Source organism: Chiroxiphia lanceolata, chromosome 5 (assembly GCF_009829145.1).
Source record: "Chiroxiphia lanceolata isolate bChiLan1 chromosome 5, bChiLan1.pri, whole genome shotgun sequence".
Classification (NCBI taxonomy): Eukaryota; Metazoa; Chordata; class Aves; order Passeriformes; family Pipridae; genus Chiroxiphia; species Chiroxiphia lanceolata.
This window is the reverse complement of record NC_045641.1, coordinates 45,847,238-45,861,646: the sequence shown is the minus strand read 5'-3', so window position 1 is coordinate 45,861,646 and position 14,409 is coordinate 45,847,238. Positions and strand designations below refer to the sequence as shown.

Here is a 14,409-nt window from a genome sequence, read left to right as displayed (position 1 = left end):
TCCAACACAGTGCTGCAAGGCAAAAAGAAAAATAATTGTTTATGAGGGAGATCTTACCAGGAGCTAGGCTCCCTGCAAGAGACAGGTTAACCCCATCTCCTTGCAGAAACCAAGCCTGTATTGTCCTGTATCTTAAATTCTCTGTATACAAAATGACTTTAACCTGCCACAAGCTCTGCATCTGCTGATGTGATCAGTCCCATTTGTTCTTGTACACTCAGTTTTCTGAGGTTTAGGTTTTGTACAGCTGATGCACTCTGAATCCAAAGCTTCCAGAAAGCCATGATGACCTGATGTCAGGTACTTCTAGAAAGTACCTGATGACTTCAGTGGGTTCTAGGGCTGCTCTTAAATCCTAACTTCACTGCCTCTCAATAATTAGATGAATTTACCTGGAATCAGGTAAATCAGCAATATCTCCATGCAAGGTACAACATATGACCCTTCTCCTTTACCTGTTCTGAGAGTTATTGCCTCCCTTCAGATTAAGGGATATGGTTTTATACCAAACTTAGTTTGTGATGTGACACTGTAATACAATGTTCTACATTGTATAGATATATAGAGTACTCCTTATGCATACACATACAAGTGCAGTAAGAACTTGGTTACTCAAAGACCCACTGAAGTCAAATAGAGTAGATTTTTTTCTACCATCTCTTATGTGGTTTCAGATTAACCCCTTATGAGGGACAAATGTTCTCGGTGTTCTTATAGGCAGGTTCCTTGTGGACCTTCAGGATACTGACTCACTGCATCTACTTTTCCGTGAACGCTGCAGCTGGCAGACTGTAAGGTTTGACATGCTCTAAGGGAGAAATAAAGTGCGGATCTGCAGGTAGGCTGCCAGAAGAGATTACTGTCTTCAGCTGGCCAGGAGTGTTTTCTAAGGCTTTGGGGGCTTTGAAATGAAGCTGGAATATTGGGGAAACGCATAGAGTACAGACTTCTGCCTCTATCAGCTATAGTCAGTTCAGGCAGGGGATGCATTTTGATTTCCAGAAAAATTCACTTGCTTAGGCTCTTGGCAAGCGTCTAGCTCACCCGCGCTCACCATGTTGCTTTTGGGCACTTGCTGGACCTGTTTTCAAGGACAGATGACAATATTCAAAGAGATGTGGATATAGATTTTAATTTAAAAATGCCATGAACTTGTAAATTCATACTTTTTAAAATTTTGTAAAAATAACAAAACCACATTTATTTGACACAATGATAAGGATGCACAGACTGAGAAACCCGTGTGTTGTGTTTATAAAAAAAGACTAGAAAGTAACTTGATTCATTGTAACCATACCCTTTTTAGAAGAGCTAGAGCATGAGTGAGCTATAACTGTATAGCTTTGGCCTTGAAATTGGAGAGATAGTAAATATTTGTTTTATTCTTGCTCAAAGACTTGTCCAGCAGCACAGAATAAACCAGAGGTTCTTATGGGGAAATGTAGTGCTGTTCTCTGGATTTAGCAGTGGGAGTTTATTTATAATATTTATAGCATATGAATATTTATGGAAATTTATATATATATGTAAATTTATGGCAGTTTTAACTATGATCTGTTCAGGTCCATGTTGAGACCTCCAATACCAAGGCTGTGTGACTAAGAAATTCACATTCATCTCCTTACCAGCAGCAAGATGCGGTGAGGTTTGAGCCAAATTCTGTTTTTCTTCCAGTGTTTAGTGGAAGTTTGAGCCCTGGTTTTGTCAGATACTCAGATCTCAGTTCCCGAAGACTTACCTAGGCTGTGCCACGCACTGAGCCTGCATCGCTCAGCCAGTTATGGAGAAAGTTGAGACGTGGGTGGTTGTGCTGATGCTGCCAGCCCTGGGCACGGAGTGCCATGCACTCACGGTGCCTGCCACGTGCTTTGAGGACCTGTCCTGCTACTCAAGTTGGTTCTTCAGCGTGGGGCATCCCTGTGCCAAAGTGCATGTGCCAAATTGATTTCCAGTGGGCTTCTCCATTGTCATGCCCCACCACCCCGTGTCTGGGAGGGAGGTGCTCGGGGGAATGCCAGCTGCCTGGGGCAGCGACAGGAGGCCAGTAGGAGCAGCCTTTGGGATGTATTTGTTAAACCTTAGCTTGCATGCAGTCTCACCAGCCACAAGCCTGCTTCATCAAAAGAAACACACTCCCCGGTCTTGTCTTTATACCCTTAAGAGGAGTTGGTGGTCTGAAGTCACAACAGCCCCCGATCCACAGAGCACCTTGGTGTGGAAGGCATGGGGCCTGCAGCTTACAGTGCTTACTGCTTTGTTACTTCCAGGGGGGGCATTATAGTTTCTGTGAACCCTCCTCCCCTGTAAAAAAGAATGCCATTTAATGGACTCTGCAAGATATTTTGACATTCTTTAACTTAAGAAAACCTACAGAAGCAGAAGATCTGTTTACACTGAACTAAGGCTAAAACTGAAACTGGTTATTTGAGTTTCACTTTGATGATCCAAAATTACAGGACTGGAAATATGATAGATTAAATCTCATAAGATCACCCAGTTCAGAGATTTATCTTGTGTTGAACAGTATCCATCCTGTAAAAGATTTGTTGATTAGGGTTGTTTCTGAACCAGTCTTTCCAAGTTGTGGATCTAATCTCACTTTAGGAGCATAAGGTTAAATAATTCTTTCCACCTGCTCTTGCAGTTCAAAAGAGGCTGCTTCACAGTTGCTGTTTGATCTGATTTCAGGGTCTGCTACAATACAAAGTTACTTTTTTTCCTACCTCTACTGAGGAGTCATGAGAGGTTTTTTATGACAGTGTTTTTAGCTATTGTTGCTTCATTTGAACAAAATAACAATAAAACCTTCAGGTCCAGCATTCCTTTCTGGAAAAATGTTCAAAGTCCACTAAGTTATTAAATAAATCAGCACCTAGCAACAAATTGCTCAGGATACATATGGATGCAATTCAGTAATAAACAACTTGGCAATATGCATGTTGCCAGATGTTTTTTCCTGTGCTACAGGACAGCAGGGCCAGCTCAGGAGCCAAGCCTTTTGATTGTTTGAATTACAGTTGGGCAGCAATTTTCATTTTCTTTAGTGAGCAATGTTTCTGCATGATCTGGAAAGAGGAGAATCCTGGTGAATCGAGTTGCTTTTGTGTGCTAGCATTGGCAAGTCATAAGTAGAACTTTCCGGTGTGGCAGTACAGTGCCCATTTGGGTGCTGCTAGTTACCCAGTAGCTGTCTTGAAGGGGAGGGTTTGATCAATCTCCTTGCTTACCATTGATAATCAAGTATTTAAGATCTTCAGAGGGTAAAGAGCTAGAAAAGGGCAAAAAGGTGTGGAAGATTCCTCCCTTCCCCTCCATTTGTCATTTGACTGAAAGATCTTATATAGGCAGCAGCAGCGACCAGTCTGTCTGGGAAGAAGTGATTTCTGGCCTTGATTCAGGAGGTGGATCTGGTAGTTGAGAGAGCCACGAGCTGAGCTCAACCTTACCCCAAACTTCCTCCATGACCCCAAGGCACTCATGGAGTTTCATAGTCCCTCCTTCTCCACAGCAAGAGAAGGAACAACAACCACTGTCCTTGCAGGAGAGTTGGGAGGCTGCCCTCATTACTGTTGAGAAAGTCCTATGAAATGCAAGTCAAAATACCATTTGTTGTCTTACACATTTGAATAACTCACAAGAACTTCCTTTTGAAGAGGACAGCAGTTTATTTAAAGATGCGGTTCATAATCATTTTCTTAGCATGGTTTTAAAAGGACTCACTTGTTCCTGTTGCGATATTTCTAAGAGTGATTTGGTGAACAAGAAAGAGGAAGCTGTGAAAGTGGCTGTATGAAAGTTGCCATCAAATGCACAAAATACTTTGAAAAACAGATAAGCCATACTATTCTTTGTTAGCATCTTGTGCTCCAATAAATGTAGGGTTTGCCACAACTATGGCATACTTGTATGTCTCTAACACAATGTTTCTTTCCCAAATGTCTGAGAGGATCTGAAGCATTTTATTCCTCTGTACGATATGACTTAAATAACCCTTTTTTAATAGCAAGTGTTAGCTTCCATTTGTGTGTTTATCTGGGATCTGTTTATTAGGTTTGTTGTATCAAATGATCTAGAAGTAAGAGGTCAGACCCCTGAAGATACAGCACAGTATTCAACACAAAAAAAACGAGAAAGAAAATAAAGGTGTAGTATGTACCTCAACATGTTTTTTTGACACCAGATGAAATATTATTTCTATTTACAAGTGCAAGAACTAGTTTTACAAAATATGCAACATCAGTGCACACTATGGTGCCAAATACAAACATAAGGGTGGGGGAGAGAGAGGGGAGGGGGATGTTGTGGTGGACTAGCATCCTTCCTCATAACATGCATCAGCTCAAGTAGCATTGCCAAGCGTTGGTGCTGCCTGTGGTTATCTGTTGCCATTGTACCTTAGTTTAATTCCTTCATGGAATAAAACATAAAATTATGTGAATCAAATATTTAAAGATATAAAGTGGAACAGGTTTTTTCCCAAAGCAAAAAGCAGATTTTGTGGCACTACCGCATTCCATGTGAATGAGACATTAGTCAAATTTTTTGGTCTGAAAAAACAAGGTATAATTGCTTTTTTATTCACCTTATTTTGTTTTATTTTAATTAAAATTAAAAGTTTTAAACAATAATGAATGATTTTGTGGAAGTTGAAAATACTTTGAATTTTTTGTTTTGCTAGGAATTTAGAAAATGTTTGTTTTCACTTTCTAACAGAGCCAAATATTCTGCTCAGTAGGTGGGAGGAAAGAACAATATCAATCAATTTTTCACATACCAATGCCATCAAATGCTATGGGAGTGATAATTCTTTTTGTTATCTCACTCCAATAGCAAAAGCTGGAACAGGGACGTATTTTAGATGATTCTGTGACAGGTGAAGTCTCTCAGAGTCTTTTGGAATCAGAGCTGACCAGAGCTGGATGTTTGGAGAATCATCCTTGGGTTTCTGAAGAGCCTTTGCTTGACATCATTAAGCAGAAGCCATCTAAGAAAATCAAGATGCACCATGTCCATGAGATAAGTGTGTTAGCTGCATCACTTTGTTTTCAGCTCTTCATGTTGTGTCAGCGGTTTCATTTCCTTCTGGTGAGCCTTTTGCTCAGAAGCTACTGTCTCTGTCATGCAAGTGAATCAATTATACCTAATTTTAAATGAGCATCCAAAATGACATTTCATCTTCAAAGGGAGAGCTTTTGTCTCCCATCAGTGCTCTAACCACAGGTCTGAGAGTTTTGAGCAGCTCCTCTCCTTCCTGCAGAAATCAAGGGAATAAGGTCTCCTCTAGAAAAAATGTCATATAAAAATGTTCCACACAGCCTGGTGTTATTACCAGTGTATGTGCACAAATATTAGAGTTCATAAATAGCTTCTGTGGTACTGTACAGCTTAGTGCAGCCAAACATGCTGTAGTGGAAATGCCGTAATAGCAGAGGGGAAGGAAAGAGTGTTGCCTCGTCTGGTGTGCAACACATGCAGACAAGCCCTTAGCTGTGTTTCCCTTGTAGTTTGCATATCTCCTGAGTGTTGAGAGCCACACATTTTCAGTCTTTAGTTCTAATTAAGGTGAAGGAAAGAAAGGAATGGGATGAACACCACCGTCAGCTCTCTCAGCAATAGACTTTATGGCGTAAGGTAACATTTTCTTCTTGCTGACAGCCAGAAAATAAAAGATATCGAGAAAGGTCTGAAGAGACTGTATTGTCTACTTAAGTAAGTTCTCTAAATTCTGCATTTTAAATTAATTAAGCTAAAAAAATTACTTCACCTGTAGCCTTTCTTTTTTCTAAAACTTTTTTAACACCTTACTTATGAACTGTATCATTCTGTTTTCTAGAAAATAGAGCTTTCAAATCATTAGTGCTAAGACATATTTCCTGATGTCTTATTGTCTTGTCTTCCATTTTCTTATATAACATCTGAAATCCTATTCTGACGCACAGAAACAAGGTTGTTTTGATTTAAATTTCATGTTCTTTAACTAATAAACTTGCCCTTTTGCTTTGTCTGTCTTGTGGTAATTGGTTCCAAATTCTTGGTATAAGCTCTATAAGTATGTCAGGAAATAAGAAAAACCCAACCTGTACTTGGAGAAAACCACTGTGAAAGACTGACTGTGATACAGGGCAGTGCCAGTTACGGGAATGTTTCTGATTCAGTGGAGATAAAGCTATGTGACTGTATACTTTTAAGCCACTTTTATCCCGTGTTATGTAGGTAAAAATACAGCTCTTAAAAATGGCTATTTTAAGCTGAACATATTAAACTTGTTTGTGTGTACAAGCTCCAAGAAGTGTGCAGAGAATGTTCTGAACAGGCAGATATGTCAACAGACCACATTCACCCAAAGAATTGTATTTGTCATTCCTTTGCATCCTATAGGTTGGGGTTTTTTCACATCTATGTGTAGTGAGTGATAGTGTTATATACTGAATTTACCCAGAGCAAGACAAAGTCCAGATTTTGAGGAAGTCAGAGAGTCCTTAGGCTGACTTAAACCTACTGACTATCTAGATGCATTATCCTGCTTGTTATGGAGCATTGTTCCTGTTCTTAAACAAACATGTATTGCTCTAGACAAACCAGGACCCATCTAATGGTAAGTGCTTTTAACCAGGACCCATCTAATGGTAAGTGCTTTTAAGTACATTTGTAGCATCAAGGCTGAAAGAGGGAAAGTACTTTTTTCAATGCATCCAAGTAGAATTGACATGTCCTGTGGGACTCCCAGGCTGTACTGGTGAATAGCCAGTACACCCTTCATCTCCACTGCAACAACAAACTCAGCAGCACTTCTCTGGGTGCCAGATAGCCTTGCTGTGAATTAAATGGAAGGAGTAAAGGGTGCTCACTGTCATCTCTCTAAACTACAACAAGGTGGCAGCGTGCCTCAGGACATTGCTGATGCATCTGCAGCTGGCTGGCCATTAGCTGTCCCCTTCTCTGGGACACCACTGGGCATATGTATATTCTGCATCTGCTGCTGAAACAACACCCCTAGGCATGCAGGAGTCACGAAAAGAGAAGCTATTAATTATCTGTCTGTGATAGAATAATGGTCATACCAGGACACACCATAGGTCTCCCATGATAATCAGCATCAGATACTAAAATATGAATTTAAGCATCAGGCTGCATGGGTGTTCATAAACAGATACAGTTATAGGTACATATGGAAGGAATCACCGCTCCTGTAGCCCACTTTCAGTCATCAGTGTTGTTAGGAGAGTGTCCTGAGCCAAAGCTTGTGTCCAAGCTGCCATTCTTACTTGCTGCTGATTGTCACAGCTTCCATGAGGTTTCCACATTTTAGCCCCTTTATACTTTTGTCCTCCAGACCACAACTGCAAACAACTACCATAGTTAAAACTGTGCTATGCGACAGGGGTGGCTTTTGGCATAGACACCTGGGGGTAGTTGTTACAGGCAACAGGTCAGTGTGGATGGTGGAATAAAATTAGTTCAGTTGGGTGCTAAAGCTGTCATTCTGCCTGCACCTAAATTAAACCATTGGAAATCCTAATGTTACATGTTCTCTGGCTGCTGGAAAGAATGGATTTAAATACCACTGAAGGGTTCTCACTCCTGTGCAGAGCATCTCAGTGCCATGTCATATTTGTTCCTCCCATCCATTGCTCACTTTTCCCACTGGCTTACATCTGCTCACAAAAAGTAGCTCTTTTCATATCCTCAGCTGAAGTCCTATGTGTGGCTCTGCACATACCAGCAAGGACTCACTAAGCATGGGGGCTTCTGCCTCTGGAAAGATCTCAGAGGAGGAATGAGGATGTTTGTACCTGTGCCCCGTACTCCATGGGAAAGCAGAGGAGGAGGTCGTCACGTTGCTTTCTCACCAGCATGTGTTGTGTCACGTGAATGTTGCTCTGGCACCCCAGCTGCGTAAAGATGCAGCCACCAGGGTAGTACAACAGTCGTCGAGGATTGCTTGGGCTTTGTAGTGGGCACAGATTACTGGGCTAAGGTATTCCCTAGAACTCCAAGAAAAAGGAACTCTGATTACAACCCCCAGAAGAGCTTCTTTGTGCTTCTTTCATTACTTCCTTGCTCCCTCTGGTTGTCTTCCCTGGCTCCTGAAAACTCATTTCTTCACAATCTGTTGCCTGAGCATCTGCTCTGCTGTCCTTCACATGGAGTTGCACTTCTCAACACTGACTGCAAACGAGAAGCTTAGAGCTGGCTCTTTATGACCGATGAAGGTCTAGAAGGCTGCCTGAGATTGACACCAAGGTGTGTAAGCACTAAAGAGCTGAGAAGTACAGAAGTATCTATACCCTTCCTGAAGATATGTCTTCACCTGTGTTTTTCAGAGATTAAAATATTTAGTTGGTTTTTGTACTCTGATTGAATTTGCTTGGCTGCACATAGGCCCAGAGATGTAGCTCTTGAAAAGACTGGGAAAAAATAGTAATTTGAAAACAAGATAACAAGGGGAATAGGGATGATTTTAAGAATAGTAAACTGGAGTGCAAATATCCCTATCAGCTTGTAGAGATGATACCATTTTCATATTCATTTGAAATAAATTTTGGTTGGGGTTTTTTTGTTTGTTTTTGTTTGCTCATATATGAGCTTTTTGCTTTTTATTGCATATAGATGGTCCTGATTTACAGCTGTGTGAGAAAGTAGCAGTGACTCTTGGTTAAAGCAAGATTCTTATCTGAGGTGTTTTGGCCTTCAAACTTCTTCTCAGAGTCAAAATATCTACTTTCCACTGGAACTACATTCTTGTATTACTTTCCAGCCTAATTTTGTCCTTGGAATGAATTTGGTTATTCCTTTGCAGTCAAAACAAAAATGTGTTTCTTCTGTTATTTTTGTTCCTGAGATTTTTTTCTCCCCAGGGCAGCACATGGACAGACATAAACTTCCCCAAAGTACTTTTGAAATGAAATAAGCTTAAACCAATGATTCAGTCACTCAGCTTTTTTTCTGGTATTTTTAGAGGTCTTTCTCCTTAGCAAGTGGTCCTGTGGTTTCAGAGGTAATGATTGCAGAGTCAGATTCAGGCTTGAATTCATTGCGGGTTCATCATGGGATTGTTAACAGCTGCTTCTGCTTGTTATAAATTCTGTCACACAACTTTGGGATTCAGCCATGAAGGTGAAATTTCCTTTGCTAGAATTATCTGAGGGAGACAGCCCTGGCTGGCAGAAAAGTGAGACTGGAGTAAGAGACTGGGTTCGTGTTTACCTGAATTTTTCAACAGTTTGCTATAAAGGAGTGCAAAGCAGAACTAAAGCTGTCCCTTGCTTCTCTGGGAAGATCAGATGGCAAAAATGTTGCCTGTCTCAAGAGAGGTGTTTGGTTGGTGAATATTGATTCATTATAGAGTGTTTCTCTTGAATTCTGATTTCAGGATGGAACGAGTTTGTATCTGGCCCACAGACTAGAAAAAAAACAACTGGCTGTGGTACGTGATAAGAATATGCAATCCTTGGCTGAAATGAGGATCTGTGATCTGTTTGGGAAGATGGAGAAATCAATCACTGGGTGACAAGTCCTGGGACGTGTTTGGGAGCCCCCAGAATATATTTCACTGCTTTAAACTGCTTGCATAACATCAGGGAGTATGATCTATCTCTGAGGTTTAAAGTGTTTACTCTGTGAAAATCCTCTGAGTTCAGTTTTCTTCAGATATTTATGATCCAGTGAAAATTAAATTTTAGCAGAAGGTTTATGAAGCATGAACATATACATAAGCAAATGCACACACTTGGATATGCACTTCTGCACATTTTCCATTAAAATCCTGATTGCCTACTTGGGGGTAAAAAATAATTGGCTCAGGATTATACAACTGAATGTAGTTATGAGAAGTAATGAGGACAGTGTATGTGGCTTGTGAAGGGGCCACAAGAGTGACTTTTTGTATAGAATCACAACTTCTAATTTACTAAATGATTAAAGTGTATAAACTGCCTCCCTTGTTTTAATGATCTGCTGGGACTAGGGACTAAAGCACCTTGTAAAACTGGAGCTACAACTGCTCCACAGTATGATAGTGGTTCAAAAAGGACTTCACAAATAATATTTTGAGCCTTATCTGCGTGCCAACTGCTTTGGAGATTGTGTACAGCTGGGAAAGAGGGGATACACTTTGTTCTAAAATGGCCTGCATAGAATGGGGTATGAGGGGCCTAATAACATATAGTTGTATTTTCAGTGGTATTTGTGTACTTCTTCCACAGAAAGAAAATAATTTAATCCTTTGTGGCAATATGTCCTTTTGGAAATGCATAGGTCTAGCATTATGTCTACCTTCTCTCCTTTTACACTTGTGGGGTAGTTTATGGTGGTTGGTTGTAATGACATCTGGGGAAACACTTGCAGTTTTAAAAGATTTGCTTTTACCAGTTTTTATTAAGAGTTTTCATCTTATTTTTTGTGGAATACTGTGTGAAGTACCTGGAATGGTAACAGAAGATAAACTGGCATGGAAAGGAAAAGCAGTCTTTGGAGCCCTATAAGTGCTAATTTGGAGCTAAATTGCTAACATGTACTTTGTAGCAGACAAAAATTTTACAGGAATAATTTCCTGGCATTCAAACATATATCTGAGAACACCTGCTATTATAATTCCAGCTTTATGCTCCAAGTGAATATAATTCAATAAATATTACATTTTGTACTTATTTTCTGTATACAGACTTCAGTTTCAATTTACATAAACCATATGCTGTGGAGTGTTTTGCTGCTTCCTGTGTTTGTCATTCTGTATATTTTCATGTACATGACAACACTTTGAATATATTTGCTGTCTCTCTGAGGCATACTGAATGAGGAGATGTAATCCCCAGATTTATTCTCCCAGTGTTAATTGTTTTAATCTGTAAATAAATCCAGCAAGCCTAAACTAGGATATTACATTTCATGTTAAAGATTATGACAGTCAAGTACCTCGGCAAACATACAGAGTCTGTTCCATTCTTGGTGGTTCTTGTATTGCCCTGATGTTCTAGATTGGTTTTGGTCAACAAATCAAAATAGCATAAAAGTTTGTTTAGCCCATGTTGTGCTTCTGAATGCCTTGATCTAGCAATTTGTATAGCACTTTGCAGACTGGGAGCCTGAAGTTTGAGTGTGTCTTGATTTACATACCATACAGATGGATAAAAATATTTGAAAGTTGGAACTGCTCTGTACTTTCCCCCTTTCCTGCTCCTTATGATTGTTTGTGAACTGTATTTTCCCACTGTTTTGACTAATCCTTAGTAATGCAAATATTGACAGGTTTAATAGCAACCAAATGAGATATGAGTTTAAAGTTGAATTTTAGTTTCTACATTCACGTAATAATGTTGCAATTCTAACAGGAGAGTAAAATATTGATTGTTAGCTGCAGCTTTGTTAGCTGTGTGAAAAAGAGAACTTTTGATCATCTTGTGTTTTAACAGTGAGCATAATTAAATCATTGCTAACAAAGAAAGCAAATTATAAGCACTTTCACTAAAATACTTAATTTGCAGTGGTAATTTGCATAAACCCAGGGGATAATGGGGATTGATCCTGTGGTGGGTGCTTAATTTGATGTTTCTGATGCATGCAGTGCTCTAATCCTAATGATGGAAGAAATGAGTTGTGTTCCTCTGCTATCGCCTGAGAATCTTGCTTGCATATGTCAAACGTTGCAATCAGATGAGAGGACTAATGTAAAATGACAGAACATAGTCTCATTCCAGTGAATCTCTGTGCTCCCAGAAGGTTATTACCAGGTTTCTTTCAACACCTGTAGATTTTGCACTTTTATTTTCCCGTTCTGCAGTCTTTCAATCTCTCCTTCTCAAACCTGTATCACTTATGCAGGCACAGACTGGTCTGTGATTGATTTCTTGCTGTTGGAGAGCAGAATGGCTCTCACAGACAGAGAGAAGATCCAAAAGGGAGGGAGACTCTTTGGTCACGTAGCTACTACACACGCCATAGGACTGGGCGTGCTTTATTAATGGGGAGGAGAACTGGGGAAAAAAGGGACAGGAAACCTTGGGGTCTCCCCCTCTTTCCTGTGTCCTGCGGAGCAAATATTCAGCCTGTAGCCATAAAAACTTCATATGGTTGTGCATTATACTGAAAAAGACAATTGGAAAGAGATTAGTTCTGATTTTGTTTGATTTATTAAGTTTACTGATGTTTGCTTTTTTTGATTTCTTGATTCAAGTCTCATTTGGCCTTAGAATGATCCTCCAAATAGAAAATCAGAATTGATTTCATGCAGTTGATCAGAAGTTTACTGCTGACAACTATCTATAAGATATGCTGCTTTGCGATGAAGGTTGAAACCCTATCCTTTGGCCCCCATGGCAAACTGAAGGAAAGATGACTGTGTGTCCTCCAGCCCAAGCCTGCTGTCAGTAAAGACTGGGAGATGGGGATGCCTTTGTAAGCACAGTCCACTCTCAAGGCTAAAGTGGTTCTGCTTCTGTCATCAGGCAGCAATATCTGAAGCAAACAGAAAAGGGCTCCTGAGCCAGGAGGTATCTTGTATGACATGTATTCAGACAGAAATTGCCATGACCTCTGGGTTACCTTTGCTTATGTAAGGCAGGGGATGGTAGAGCAGGAGGAGGGAGGCGTGCTGCCAGTCCCAGGGGGCAGCGTGGGCAGGGCACGCTCTGCCTGCCTCCAGTAAATAAAAAAACTTTCTGAGACAGTGCAATATGACCTTAGCTTCCTACTGGCATTGAAATGATGTCATATCTGGCCATCATAGTGTTTATGCTATCTGGTCAGAGATAGACCTATCTTCTCCAGACATTTCTATAACATTCCCTCAGCCTGAGGAGCTGAGGTTCCTGAACCAACACTCTTACTCATTTCCTCTGAAGACAGAGTGTTTCCAAGCATTTAGTGAGCTGGAAACATGGGTATCTGCAGCATCACACAGCAGGAAAATGTCAAGGTTGTTTGATGAATCTCTTAATTTTTTGACCTACTAGTGAAGTACAACAAACAAGCAGGGCCTGAATTTCCATGGTACTTTTAAGACATCTGTTGCTTTTAGTTGTTTGGCTTTGTGTTTTTTTTTTTTTTTCTCTTCGTATGCTTGGTTCATATTAACAAAAAAGGAAAAGAGATGCTTTTAAATTTCTTTTGGGGGCTAGGGTTGCCCATGAATGCATTTGGACTCCAGGACTCTCAAATGCAGGGAGTTCTTCAATTAGCAGTGACTTTCTTCTGCCATTGGCTTTTTTGCTCTGTCTCTGTAAGTATGCCACTCTTGCCTCTTCTTTTCCCTCTTATCTGATTTTTTTTCTCCCAGTTTAAAGTAGAAGCTGTAATGTCACTGAACCATTGCTGTGCCTCCTTGTCCTTCCTGTGTCAATCAAGTCATGTGGGACAGAGAGAATGCCTTGAAGGTCACAGCTCCCCCTTTGTTCTGACTGCACATTGAAACAAAGGGTGGAGGCAAGAAGGAAACTAGCTGTGCTTTTAGTGGGGTGATCTGAACCCTGCTCCTCAGTTCTAGTTCTGATGCTGGCTGTCCCATTTATAACTTGCATTTCTCCATGAGGGCAGTGCTATGTGGTTGTTAAAGGAACTAGGATATCTATAAAACAAAATTTCCCATGCTGCAATATAGAAAATCTTATCTGACCAGTCTGTGATGCAGGATGAGTAATGAGAATGGAAGTCATGTGGAAGACGTAATGTGGTGAGGGATCCGGAGCAGTGGCAGAGAACTGAAGCATAAAAATCCTGAACTAAATGCAATCAACTCCAGTTATTGTTCTCATTACATTTAATTATCTGTGTTCTTTTTTTCCCCCCTGCTGTAGTCTGGCTTTTCAGAGAAGTGTGGTGCCTAGGGTGGGTGCAGTACTCTTACTGAAGCCTCAAGGTCTACAGGTGAAACGAATGTTTATAGATTCCAAGGTGAAGTTTGTTTTAGAGTCATTGTTTGTTGTTTGGTTTTGCAACAGCATGACAGACACATATTTATGATACTATCTAATCTCCACATCCACCCATTCCCCATGTTGCATTTGTGCAACTGATAAGTATTTCTTCATTTGTTCATACTATATTATCATCTTATTTCAAGTCTGTTCCAACTGATTTCTCAAATCCTTTAAACTTTTAAGTCTGTCCTCCTGTGTGCTTGCAGCCCCTTCCAGATGCTGTCTGTACTGTGTATAGAAAATGCATGTTCTCTGGTTCACTGTCTCAGTCAAGACCCAAGTGAGTATCACACAGTATGGCCTTTCTGTTTGGCAGCAAAACTCTGAGAAGCACTTTCTGGTTTTATATTGTGAAAGAACATAAAAAAGCTGTATATTCACTGAAGATGTAGAATATTCCTACTTCTGTCTCACAGAAAGGCCTTTTATCCTGATGTAGCAGGAAGAGTGACATAATCTATCTCTGATAAATTCACATTAGCTTTTTCTTAACGCT

The 14,409-nt window shown here is 40.3% G+C and overlaps 1 protein-coding gene across 3 annotated transcripts in view; it reads left to right on the top strand.

Annotated features, from left to right (window-relative positions):
• The window catches only part of TMCC3 (transmembrane and coiled-coil domain family 3), a 149,207-nt gene that overhangs the window by 40,886 nt on the left and 93,912 nt on the right, over positions 1 to 14,409 (top strand). Inside the window, exon 1 of one of the 3 annotated variants that reach the window (XM_032687245.1) lies at positions 5,500 to 5,631. The exons of the other annotated variants lie outside the window; for them this stretch is intronic. The gene's annotated coding sequence lies outside the window, so the exon portion shown is untranslated. Of the gene's footprint in view, positions 1 to 5,499; positions 5,632 to 14,409 lie in introns of those variants that run through there. 3 annotated transcript variants of the gene reach the window in all.